The sequence below is a fragment of the Dendrobates tinctorius genome, unplaced genomic scaffold (assembly GCF_039654945.1).
Source record: "Dendrobates tinctorius isolate UK_male_01 unplaced genomic scaffold, ASM3965494v1 ptg000022l, whole genome shotgun sequence".
NCBI classification, from domain to species: Eukaryota; Metazoa; Chordata; class Amphibia; order Anura; family Dendrobatidae; genus Dendrobates; species Dendrobates tinctorius.
In genome coordinates this window covers 89,983,670-89,997,704 of record NW_027361690.1, presented here as the reverse complement: position 1 = coordinate 89,997,704, position 14,035 = coordinate 89,983,670, and the positions used below count along the sequence as shown (strand labels likewise).

Below are 14,035 nucleotides of genomic sequence, written 5' to 3'. Positions count from 1 at the left end.
TAATTCTTTCCTTCTTTAGAGTACCCTAGAGTCTACAGTTAGGCTGGTGATTCTGTTATGAATGAGCAACGAGTAGGGTAACAGGCCCAAGCTAAGCCACAGAAAACCAGAGAGGTTGGTAACTAAGCGGATGCATACCCCTGATCCTGTCCACTCAACTAGCAGTAGCTGTGGAGCGTGCCTACAATGATCCTAGACGCCTCGGCACAGCCAGAGAGCTAACTAAGCCTAAAGCAAAAAAGAGGAAATCTAAACTGCCCCGGAGAAGACCCCAAAGGAATAGATAGCCCCCAAACATATATTGTCGGTGAGACAAGATGAAAACACAAACGCAGGCAGAAAAATAGACTGAGCAAATGATGGGGCCCACACTAACTAGACAGGACAGGAAAGGAAAGACACTGTCTGCAATCATGCAAAAAACCCTGCAAAAAGTCCAACACGTCTGATGCACAAAAAACACTGAAGTCACACGACTTTGCCCCCACTATATCAGCACTCTGGTATATTCTGAAAGCAAAGCAAAGAGAGACTAATATAACAGGGGACAAAACAAACTGGCACATGCAGTAACATATGGGTGGTGATTCAGCACAGCCCCAGAGGGAGCTGGCTGACCCGCACAAAGCAGAGATAGACAAAACCAGATCAAATGCAAACAGAATAGCAAATGAACCACTTAGCTGAACCATGCAGGGAAAGAGCTGGAGACATCAGACCTCAGAAGGCACAGGAAGAAAATCACCAGCAGGGATAGAGGGAGTCAGCTGTCTTAAATCCCAATCAGAAACCCCAGATCTCCAGTCGTCTTTCTCATTATCAGGTGGCAAGCCTCTGTCAATCAGATCAGCTCCACTACCTCCAGTAACCACCAGAGGGAGTCCAGAAAGAGAACTCGCAATCCCTCTGTCAATCTGACCAGCTCCACTACCTTCAGTAATCACCAGAGGGAAGCCAGAGAGAGAATTCACAACAGCTGTGAATATCAGCCTGCAGCTGTTACAGCCTTTCTAGCTATTAATTATAGGAGGACCCTACGTCATTTTTCTTTGGGGGGGCGCCCCCTATTTTAATAGCCAGAAAGGCTAGCTTCGGGCTGATATTCATAGCCTGGGAACTTCCATGGGTATTAACCCCTTTCCAGGCTACAATCATCGGCCCCGGCCATCGGCTTTCCCTCTCTGGCACAGAAAATTGCTCGGGAGCCCATGCTATTTTTTTAAAAAAATTATTTATTTATTAAGAAAAAAAAAAGGAATGGACATTACATATTAGGCCGGGGTCAGACATGCGAGAAACTCGCATGAGTCTCGCATGTCAATACTCGGCACTGCCGCCGGCACACGGACAGGAGCATGCAGCAGCATGTATTTCTATGCAGTCGCACGCTGTGGTCCGAGTGCTGGCGGCAGTGCCGGGTATTGACATGCGAGACTCATGAGAGTTTCTCGCATGTCTGACTCCGGACTAACGCAGATTTTGTGTGTGTGTGTGTGTGTGTCTTTAATTCTTTACGTACCATTTTATTATGTTTATTACTAAACATCTGGCTTGGTATTATCAATAGATAGATAGATCTATATATAGATCTATCTATCTATCCCATATCTGTCTGTCTGTGTATTATTCTTCAATGGAGTATGTAAAAGAGGAGGTTGGACAAGGAAGGGACTTCACAATTCTTTTTTTTTTTTGTTAAATAATATATCTTTATTTAAATTACAAAAACGCATGTAAAAAACGCATCAAAAACCCAAGTGACCTGCCAGTGACCTCAGGTGCAGATTTGGTACAGATTTCACCTGCGTCAAATCCTGAGCCATTACTGACCATGGAAGCATACCCTTAATCCAATCCATTCCATTGTAGCTCTGGCAGTATGTTTTGGGTCGTTGTCCTGCGAAAGGTGAACCTATGCCCAAGTCTCAAGTCTTATGCAGCCTATAAGAGGTTTTCTTCCAGGATTGCCCTGTATTTAGCTCTATTCATCTTAACATCAACTCTGACTAGTTTCCCTGTACTTGCTGAAGAATAGCATCCCTACAGCATGATGCTGCTGCCACCGCCACCATGTTTGACAGTGAGTGGGGGTGATGATTTCAGTATGATGTGCAGTGTTGGTTTTCTGCCACACATTGTGTTTTGCATTTAGCCCAAAAGGTTCTACATGGGTCTCATCTGACTAGAGCACCTTCTTCTACATGCTGTGTCCCATCCATGGCCTTTTGCAAGCTGTTTGCAAGAACTTCTTATGGTTTGCTTTAAATAATGACGACTTTCTTCTTACCACTCTTTCATAAAGGCCAGATTTATGGAATATATGACTAATAGTTGTCCTGTGAACAGATTCTCTCACCTGAGCTGTGGATATCTGCAGCTCCTCCAGAGTGGCCATTGGCCTCTTGACTCCTTCTTTAATTAGTCCTCTCTTTGCTTCTGATGTCAGTTTATGTGGACAGCCAAAACAAAAAAGAAAAAAGCAGACCACTGATAGGAATGCACACTGCCAGTATATCATAAAAAAGAGATGACTTTATTGATAACAAATTATTAAAAACATTAAAAAACACACAGTGAAAACCGCATAGGTCCTGTGCACACCATAAGTATTATAAAGATAGTACAAATAACAGCTCCATAAGAGAAAGACAAGTGAGAATCAAATACAATCATATAAATAGCAATTCATTTAACAATGCAGGAGATTTCAAACAGACATAAATGGTCACTAGATAAAGAGCTGCATAATAAATCCCCCAAGGAAAAGCGGACCACTATAATACATCAAACAGCATTGTGTGAGCCCTGGGCTGACTCCCTACTGTGATAAGCAGCTCACTGTCTATATCTAGAGCCTTGTGTGGGCGGGGTTAGCTTTCTCAGCTCTGCTGCATTGCTAAATCTAAAAATTCTGTGTTAGATCTGCTGCACCCAGTAAACTAAGTGACACATAGATGATTTCAGGGTCTCATTGATTACATCATGCTGCTCATGAAGAGGTAGCAAAAACCTGGTGACAGTTTCCCTTTAACTTTGTGGGTGTAACATGAAAAAATGTTTAAAAGTTCACGGGGTATAAATACTTCTGAAAGCACTGTATGAAGTATTAAGCAATTAGTACACAATTAATTGAAATCCATGGTCTGTCTATGCCATGAATAGATGTACCATGTCCTAAAGAGCAAGAGATGCTTTTTGTAGCTGGTCTGCTCATTGACTAATAGATGAAGCCTCTCTTTGAACTCAGAATTTCCTCATGTGGAATTTCTAAACAAGTCAAACTATTTGATTACCACAGATTAGTGATTAGTACTATACATCTAACTTTATAGGACATAGGAGTACAACTAATATTTCTAAATAATAAAAAAAACCAAGCCGCTGGGCTCAATCAGGACACTTACACTTAATAGATACAAGAGCTTCCGTTAAGTGAAAACGGTTAAATGCTATTGTGTAGTACGTTGATTTGCATGTTATAATATTGGTTTGCAAAGTCTTGCGGTGAGGAGTGGGGGTGCTGCAGTGCACATAGACATCCCATGAGAGGTTCGCTCACAATGCACAGCGTCCCCCTCTCATTTCTACCGATACACGGACACTGCCTTCTCGCTGCTTACTCATTAGATCTGGCCAACGAGTTATACATAATTAATTAGCAGAATCTCTGGGCACAAACCTTGGAACCAGAAGCTGCAGAAACAAGAGGATTGTGAGCCAAGAACATTGCCAGTCAAAACTCTGCAGGAATTTAACCCTTCCTCTGCTTGACCAAAAATGGCAAAAACGCTGCAACAAGGGACTGTAGGGTGGACTGTTGCTGTTTTGTACCCAATATGGTGTTATATTAATAGAGACTCATTTTATTTCTATGAACAATGAGAGCCGTATATTTTATGTATACTCCATATGTGTGCAATATATTGTAAGCAAGGCCCTCACTCCTATTGCTATGTGTTGAATTATATGTTGCTATGTAATGTCTGATAAGGTTTGTATTGTATTGTTTGTATTAGAGCCCCCTTTATTATGGTTTTAATCAGGACAAAGCCTTTGTTTAATGTGAGTGATGGCATTAAATTGAAGGCCACCACTATGATGGGTGGATAACCACTAGTGTAACTTCCTAATGCAAATACTTGTTGAAACAATGCACATAATATGTATACATAATTATAGTTCTCACTTTGTCCTTCTAGTTTGACTCGGCTTTTTACTGAAATCAAACATACCATTTGAAAACTGAAAAAGTTATATGTTGTTATTTTATCTGTTTTATTATTTTTTCTTTAACACTTTTATTACTTTCACAATAACCCAAACCATAACCCTAACTCTATCCATAGTCCTAACCCTAGCCGTAATCCTAGGTTTAAGCCTAACAGCACTAAATAAATCCCTAACTTTAATCCTAACCTTTGTTAGGATGAAAAAAAAATAAAAAATAAATATCTGTAGTCATCTTGGTCTCAGCAGTCCAGATGAGTTTGTCAGTGTTCTGCATAGACAGCGATCAAGACAAAGTTCACTTCACCATGATAATTGATAATTCAGTCACTGCCTATGTAGAGCACAGCACCTGATGACAAACTAATCACGCCTGCTGTGCTCTACAAAGAAGCGCTGGGCTGGTTTTCATTGCACCACACCAAGAAGATTTAGCTTTTGCAGGACCCAATCATTTAATAGTGATAGCATTTTGTTGAGTAGATTTTTTTTGTCCCCATAGACTTTAGTGAACAAGGTTAACCACCCCTGTGGCCACCCATTCTTGGATCACTGGAGGCATCTGTCACGTCGGACTTGCAACAGGTCCTACAAGGGTCAATAAGCTGCCTCCAGACATGTTTGGCAGCTGTTTATTTCCCATTTCCCTCAATGATGCGTTGTCTCCCTTTTGCTCTTTCCCTAGGCTATTACATATTTTTTCCTTCTAACTGATAACTTCTTGCATACTTTCTATCTCACTATTTCACCACCATCTAAAACCATCAATCTTCTCTAGCAACTATTCACTACTCTTAAATGGGTCTTCTCAGTTACCGAGCATTATAGCTGCTATACCTGCTACCCTACTTGCTGTCCTATATATAAAAAACACCCATAGATCATACAGCATGGTATTTTAATAAGGTTTAAAATACTCAGCTCTGCTGCTTCTGACAAACTCATCTGATCAGTAGCCAACTAGATTATTATGCCTGCAGGCCTTAAGCAGGTTGTGACTTACCAGAGCTACAGGTAGTTGCGGAGAAGGGAGCCAAGGTCTCTCTGTTCCACCACAGTGTTTAACTGACTCCATGTGGTGAAAACAAGGATACAGTTGAAATCGGTGCCGTCTGAGGGTCAAGATAGGCCCCCATTGCCTCTGTGCCCGATCTCATCTCCTGCGACTGCAGTTTATAAGCCCCTACATCTGATTTAGTATATATACACTTTTCAGCCATAACTTGACAATATCACCTGTCAAGGGGTTCTATATATTAGACAGTAAATAAACAGTTCTTAAAATTGATGTGTTGGAAGCTGGGAAAATGGAAATATGTTTTTTATGTATGTGTTCCAGCCGTATCTTCCATGGATAGAACAAGTACACATTATAGATTTTGGGGCTGTTGAAATGCTAAAAAAAAAACTGGCACGTTTGTTCTTTATATGAGTCACAGTTCTAACTAGCCATTCAAATCAATGGGTCCATGATAAAAAACATATAGAACACAGATACCAGTGGTATGCCATCCGCGTGCAGTCCATTTTTTCCGTGCATCCACTTAGGCAGACTGTGGTATTCCCTGTTTGCAGTGGTTAGTACCGACCAAAAAATGGTTTTGGGAAGGACAGCTGGTGAACCAGCGACAGGGACATGGCTGCTTAAGGTTTGTTGATACGCCTAGGAAGCAAAAGATAGCCCTTGTGGTCCAAACAACTGAAGAGATACTATATACATTACACATTTCTGAAAAAATGAATTCTGGCTGTGGTAGAAAATTGTCTGTATGCAGAGTGCGTCACAGTGCCAGAAACATCTACATTAAGCACATGAGCATCAGATCAAAATTATGGGACAATAGAAGAAGGCATGTAAGATTTGGAACCAGAATATACTATAGGAAAAGGGTAAGGAAGGTTTCACACTGCATGTTGGCACCCTATTGTTTGCCCTCTCGGTCGGGGGTTATGTCCAAAACCCCCGCATAACTGCATTCGGACATATGTGCCGATGTGGCCATAAACTATATAATGGTGCTGGCAGAGTGAACATGCGATCTTTTGTGTATAATTTTCGGACGTGTATGCCTACGGGAGGTAGGCACCCACATGCAGTCTACTACGTCTGACTGTCCGCCTATTGAGTGCCCACCTGAAAATGATGCACGCCAGAGCACACGTTCGCTCTGCTGGTATCATTATAGTCTATGGTCTTGTCGGTGCCTATGTCCAAATCCTGTTTTGCGGGGGGTTCAGACGTAAGCCCCGACGGGGCCAACGAACAGGTGCCGGAACACAGTGTGAAAGAAATCTACATGTGGCCACATTGTGATGCTCTGGGCAATTACATATGGATATTACATGTACCGTCTAGCTAAACATTGTTACAGAAAATTGTTCAGAAATTGTTTGAGGAACAACAAGGTGTTGCTTTGTTCTTCATCCGACTGAGTATTTGTTGGAGATACTATACTGGAAAAACAAGTGCAATGCATGGAGGTACCTTGTCACAGCTTACAGAATCTGCTGCTAACATGTCAGTGCCTGTAGGACACTTTCAGATGTCTAGTGGAATCCATGCTGACTGGTTGGAACAGTTTTATTGGCACAAATGGGATTGTTGTATTGTTAGAGCTCATCGGTGTATACAGACCAGTGTAAAGACTAACAAGGCTTTTGAATAACTGATATAGTAATTGCTGCATCATCTATACAGAGTACAACTGTACTTGTAAAATACTCCCTATGGAAAAAATGCATTTTATTAGGTGTAATCTTACGACTAGGCGCCTGCCGCACTCATCGGACCTGAAACAATGCTTCTAGTAAATTAAGTTCTAGGAATAAAATGACCATAACTTTCCCCTGGGACCAGCGGATATTTAATTAGGATAAATCAATTTCTATGCCACACTCTCAATCCTGTTTAAAGGTTTCATTTCCACTTTGGCAATATGTTGTCTCTTGTTCACGCAGCTAAAGAAAATGGTGGATTTAATAACGCAGTTCATGGACGTGCATTTGACGTATTTTAATGATTTATTGGTATCCTTCTTTGGGCTGCTAAACAAACGTCTGCCATTTGCCATGATAAAGCAGTCACTTTGTTTCTTGATAATTGGACATTCATGGTAATTTCTGGGAATGGGAAATATACCCACAATGCTGTAGGTCTCTTCATCGTATTGAGTTAACTGCTGTCTTGCCAGCAGTTAATGCATCACGTCCCTGGCCAGGTTGTTTTATTGCATCGCAAGCAGTCCTCAGAGTGTGATACTCTGCGGGTTTTCCCAACGACACAGAGAATAGAACTTGGCAGCCAGAAGCGTGGCACGGAGAATGTCCTGCGAATGCCAGGGCTGGCACAAAGTGATCTGCTTGGGTTCACTGGCTGCTTCTCTCCTCTCCTGTCTCCCAGCACCAAACAGCAAATCAATAACATCACAAAGTCTGCAGCTGATCAATACTCTCTGATTAATCCGCTCCCAGCTGTCGGGTATATTTAGCGCATCATAATTAGAATTATTAATTAGAAATAGGAAATCGATTGTCATATGTTAGGCCAAAAACAAGTCATCACAGACAGAGGGACAGCGATGGCTTAAGCTTCATTGTCCTGACATTGTGCGTCTGTGACTTCGGCGGCTGTCACCACAATAAACGTGCCTCTGTCGCGACTAGGAGCAAGCACCCACTATTGCTCAATGGGTCCATGTGCTGTCAAATAAAAAAAATCGGACAGCGCGCAGACATTTCACACAGATATGTGAATGCAGTCTTGGACCTTTTTGATAAATGAGGCCCAGTATATCAGTTTTGACTTTCTTTCTTTTGGGAAGCCATAGACATACTCAACATCTGCCTTCAAATATTTTAATAAAGCCTTCACAGAAAGCGTTGTTTCTTATAGATATTTGCTACCGATTTTTAATTTCCCTCATTCATTTTAGTGTGTGTTCAGACAGCGGTTTGAATGTGTATTTTAAAGTGGATTCACTTTAATATAGACATCAAGGATTTAAAGACTGTGAATCAATTGTGATGTGGATTTTGAAGCGGATCCGCTTCAAAATTTACATAAAAAAAATTACAGTGTACATATCCTTAGATCATGCATCCAGGAAAATTGAAGAAAAGTAGCACTCACCAAGCATGCGATTCAAGAGTCCTTTATTTCCAGTGCATTGGAGCAGGATCTGACTGAGTGGAGGGCAGGGAGTGTGCAGGGAAAGGACAATGACGGCCGTTTTGCGCAGCACACCAATAAATGCTTGGTGTGTGCTACTTTTCTTCAATTTTCTTGGAAGCATTATTTGGAACTCTAATGTGAGCACCACCTCTGCAAGTGAGGGTTTTGTAGGGTATGTTCACTGCAAAGTTGCGACTGGTGCCTAATAAGCTTCCCTGGACGATACCTTTAGATCATCAATGGGTCCACCAGACAATAATCTAATGTGCAGGGCCTTGCATTATTAAGCAATGCTACAAAAACACTTCTTTTGTTTCTTCCATTATCTTGGTCTGTGCTCACAAATCCGTTTGGGGGTTCACTTTCTCTATTCTATGTTACGAACAGATAAATACAGGGTGGGCCATTTATATGGCTACACCTAAATAAAATGGGAATGGTTGGTGATATCAACTTCCTGTTTGTGGCACATATATGGGAGGAGGAAAACTTTTCAAAATGGCCATTTTTAAGTCGGCCATTTTGGATCCAACTTTCTTTTTTTTTTCAATTTGAAGAGGATCATGTGACACGTCAAACATATTGAGAATTTTACATGAAAAACAATGGTGTGCTTGGTTTTAACATAACTTTATTCTTTCATGAGTTATTTACAAGTTTCTCTTTGTTTACAGCCATTGACATATCTCAGAGGTTAACACGTGAGGAGCGGATAGAAATTGTGTTGACGTCTAGTGAATGCAGTACCCGGGTCATCGCAGCAGATTTCAATGCAAGACACCCTACGAAAGAAAACTGTCACCATTCCCATTTTATTTAGGTGTATTCATATAATTGGCCCACCCAAAAAAAGTATGCCTCATCACTGAACATAATGTTCTGTGTAAATTGAGGGTCCTGTTCCAATTTTTGTTTTGGCCATTCTGAAAATTCAGTGCGGTGATCTGGGTCACCAACCATTCCCATTTTATTTAGGTGTATCCATATAAATGGCCCACCGTGTAGAATCCATACCCAAATCGGATCTGTTACATAACTGAGGGTCTATTTGATTATTATGGTGTCCATCTGAGTTGTGCTTGGTATAAGTTTCAAAGAACGATAATAAAAAGTCCTGCATGATGGACTTTTTTTGTTTGCTGTAAAAACAGACACCAAATGTAAACCAACTGGACCCCAAATTAACTAATGGGGTCTCGCTGCTTCTGTGTAAGCAGTTCTTGCACTATGCACTAGATATTTTGTGAATGTCTGAAAAGGACAATTTAAACCATCTTTTGCTGACCATCAGCACCTTTTTGTGACACAAATGACTGTGACAGACACCGACCATGATTTGCCATGTTGGATCTCTTCAGTCCTTGGTTGATGCTATAGGTTAAAAGTTGTTCACAGGGAATTTAAATTGGCATCCCTTCAATGAAAACCCAAATCAGGCCATGGATCAGACCAAAGATTGATCAGCGATTTATTTATTTATGCGCTTATTGTCCAAAATGAGAATCTTCACATATGAACCATGAAGGACAAAGCATTTAGAAAACAGCTGTCAGAAATGTATGGTAAGTTAAGTTCTCAATGTATGGTAAGTTAAGTTCTCAGTCTGCTTGTCCCCTTACCCTTCTATCATAGGGAGCATTTATCAGTATTATCAGTTGTTCACATGCAGCACTTAAATAAAAGTATTCCAAACTCTCAGATATATGATGGGGCTTCCCAAGTGTCCCTCCACAAATGATATTGAAACTTGTTTCATCGGGAAGATTTTTTCTTTTTTCAGAAGAAGATAATTCTGGCAGTGAACTCTTGATAAAGAGTAGAGGAATAGTATATGGCAGAGTCTGGAGAGATAAGTCAAATGTTTGGCCTGCAGCTATTTAATGTGTATGGGTCAGCTTTATACTGATTACTTCTCAATGGCTGCTCTTCATGTAGCCAATACACCTGGAGTCTTAAGTTCCAGCACACAGGACCTCATGTATGGTAACTAACATCACTGGACAAATGAATTATGGACCATCATTGTCTGCTGTCTTACAAAGATGGTTACAGTTTTGCTTTGAGCTGCCAGATGAGCAAGCAGGATTCAGAAAAGGCAGAGGAACAAGAGATGCGATTGCTAAAATTAGATGGATAATGGAAAAGGCCAAGTAATCAACAGGGAGATCTATTTTTGCTTCATCAACTATAGCAAAGCCTTTGGCTTTTTTGTATTGATTACCAGCAACTTTGGAATACTATCAAGGATATGAGGATATGGGTGTGCCGAACCATCTGATCAGCTTCCTTAGGAACCTTTGCTTCGACCAAGAAGCAACGGTGCGAACGGAACAAGGCGACATGGCATGGTTCAAAGTAGAGCAAGTTGTCAGGCAAGGATGCATCCTGTCATCATTTCTCTTCAATTAACATGCTGCAGCTATTTTCAAGAAGGCTGGACTTGCCGAAAAAGAAAAAGGAATCAAAATTGCTGGACGAATCATAAATAATCATGAATACTCAGATGATAAAAGATTGATGACAACAAGCATAGATGGAAGTGTCAAGATGGAAAGCTCAAACGTGGGACTGCTACACAACACAAAGAAGACTACTGCCAGCTATGACCGGTACACATTTGAGATGGACGTCGAGAAACTGGAAGTTGTTAAGGATTTCATCCTACTCTGATCGATGATAACTCAAGGTGCAGTGACGACACTGAAAGGCAATAGGAGACTAGCTTTGGGCAAATCAACAATAAACTCACTGGACAAGGTCTTCAAATTGAGTAACATTTCAATGGTGACAAAGGCACGACTTTTCTGTAGTATCATGCGAATGCAAACCTGAATGATAAAAAACAAGACAAAAGACGAATCAACACCTTTAAAATGTGGTGCTGGAGAAGAATGCTATCAATACCATGGATAGCAAGAAGAGCAAACAAATCAATTTTTAAACAAATCAAGTCAGACATGTCACTGTAAAGGGCATGTCACACTAAGAGATATCGCTAGCAATATCGCTATAACTAGTGACGTTATAGCGATATTGCTAGCGATATCTCTGTGTCTGATACTTACCTACGACCGGCTCCCCCGCTGGTTATCGCTGATCGCGCGAGAACGTCCAGGACCGTTTCTCGTCGTCTGCTTCCTGCGGCGCTTCCTGTGGAGAGACGAGCGACGCGTGGAGCCGGGCGGGAGGACGCAGGATCGCCTAGTGTGACAGGTAAGTAGTGATCCCCGTCCCCAGCGATGTCGCTAGTGAGATCTGCCTGTGTGGCAGCTCACTAGCGACCACTTAGCGATGCACCAGCGATCCTGACCGCGTCATATCGCTGGTCGGGATCGCTGGTACATCGCTAAGTGTGACAGTACCTTAAGGAAGGATCACCAAGCTGTGACTTGTAAACTTTGGACACATCGTACAAAGAGAGCAATCACCGACTGGAGATCGACATCATGGTTGGAAGAAAAGTAGGAGCAAGGCGAAGAGGAAGATCAGCAACCCAATGGTTTGATCCTATCAAGATAATGGCGGACAAGACCCTGATAGACCTATCTAGGCTTACATATGTTCAGCCTTCCTTCAGAGCATTCTTTCATCAAGTCGCCATGGCTCCAGACCAAGTCGAAGGCTGTTAAATAAATAAATTGTTTGCTGTACTTGACAAGACATTTTTTTCCTGGAATTTAGATATATGATGCCTAAAGAAAATGTGTAACATTTTAAAACCTCCAATTTCATATCTAGTGTCAATGAAATCCCTATTTTTAGTGATCAGTGCTGACTCCGAACCTGCAAAACATATATTTGATTCAACAGGTGTACATAGGATTTAAAGAAGTAATATGACTGAAATTTAAAGTACTTAAATACAGAACCTTAAAAATTTCTCCAGAACTTAATTTTAGGACCACAGTAAAAAACAGGCAACTAGTTACTAAGAGATGCAACTATTTACCTGTTGTACCTGGCACCAGCTTATAATTGTTGCCGACCGCTCCTGCCGACGAGTCCCCTGTTCAACTTCAATAGAGCAGCTTTTTCTTCTTTTGAGCTGCTCTGTCAACGGGATGTGACTTCAGATGTCATGCTGATTGACAATCGGCTTCCTGCAGTTAGGCAGCGGGGAGCTGGCTATCAATCAGCATGACATCGGCAGTCACGCCTCGTCAATAGAGCAGAGCAGAAGAGAAGCCACTTCTATGTCGATGTGACGTAAGCAGAAGCCGCTGAATTGCCAGCAGTAGTGGTCGTTGATCACACTGTGCCAGCAGGACGTAGTTCTTAGGCACATTATAAAATAAAAAATAGTACCAGATAACCCTTTTAATGGAAGTATGCCTAACTCCACAATCTTCTGTAATCTATAGGAAAGCCAAGTAAGCGATTTTTCTTTGATATCTCCATAGAGCAGGGGTAGGGAATCTCTTTTCTTCCAAGGGCCATTTGGATATTTATACCATCCTTCATGGGCTATACAAATTGCACGCTAACGTCATATTTCACTGCACGCGCCTTGGCATTTAGTAGTGAATACTGTATGCTCGTATTCACAGAGCAGGAAGGAATTAATGGGCCGGTGGCAGTCCCCGGAAATCTGCCCAGGGGCCAGATAAAAGGTCATCGAGGGCCGTAAAATGGACTGTGTGCCAGAGTTTCCCCACCCCTGCCATAGATATGAATCATTGCACAATTGACAGGAAAATCAGTGGGTGATCTATGCTAGGGCATGGATTGGTCAGGTGCCACAGGGTGCACAATGAGTCCTAAACAAGGAGTCCTCGCTATTAATTCAGAATGCCCTAGCAAAGTAACTGATTTCTGATCACCATCCTTTACGGGTATGTCTGCTCCACATTTGATAGGTCATAGGCAGATGGAGAAGAGTGCCCCCTGCTGACAGTTTTCTTAACCCAGGACAAGAAAAAAATATTCTTCCAGACAACTTTGATCATCTAAGATATGAAGTCTGGGATCAGACTCTACATGATTAACAATAAATCTCAGTGTGAAGGTTGCTATATATTGGCTGTGCTATGTGTACAGGTACTGTACATGCGTAGTGCTCAGAAAAACATTTTATTACAACCATAAAGTTGCAGCTTCTATATTGTGATTGATTGAACACATTACACACCTATTTTCATTTCTTATAGTTTTTTACTGTTACAAATGACCAGTTTGTTCCTCTTTAAGAAAGCACGTAAGATAGTTCCCTGAGCCTTGTGTCATCTTGCCGCTATTTATTCTCATTTCCAGAGAGCAGCGAGAGGAGAATACAAAGCTTTTTGTCTTACTTGTGTGACTGCTCTATTAGCGAGAGGGAATGCCAGCGCGTGGATGTGCCGGTTGAACACAAATATTACATATTGCTTGTTCTGTGTAGTAAATGTCCATCACATCTCCCCAAATCTATAACCTGCTCTTAATTTCAAAAGGGAGTGCAATTTTTTCACAATTCATCTAAGAATATATTCGTCTTATTGACAGTGTTCTTAATGTGAAATGCAAAAACTGCTCAGCTCACTTTATTCTGCAGCTGCTCAAAGTACCAGGCAAATTCTCCTCAACTGTAAGCAGCCAAAATAGCAAGAGCAGACCAGTCATTTAAGATGAGGGGAAGAAAATGATTATCTGCTGTATCTG

General features: G+C 41.4%; 1 protein-coding gene across 8 annotated transcripts in view; it reads left to right on the top strand.

Annotated features, from left to right (window-relative positions):
- Positions 1 to 14,035, top strand: part of MEGF11 (multiple EGF like domains 11) — an 815,865-nt gene that overhangs the window by 463,162 nt on the left and 338,668 nt on the right. The window lies entirely within an intron of this gene.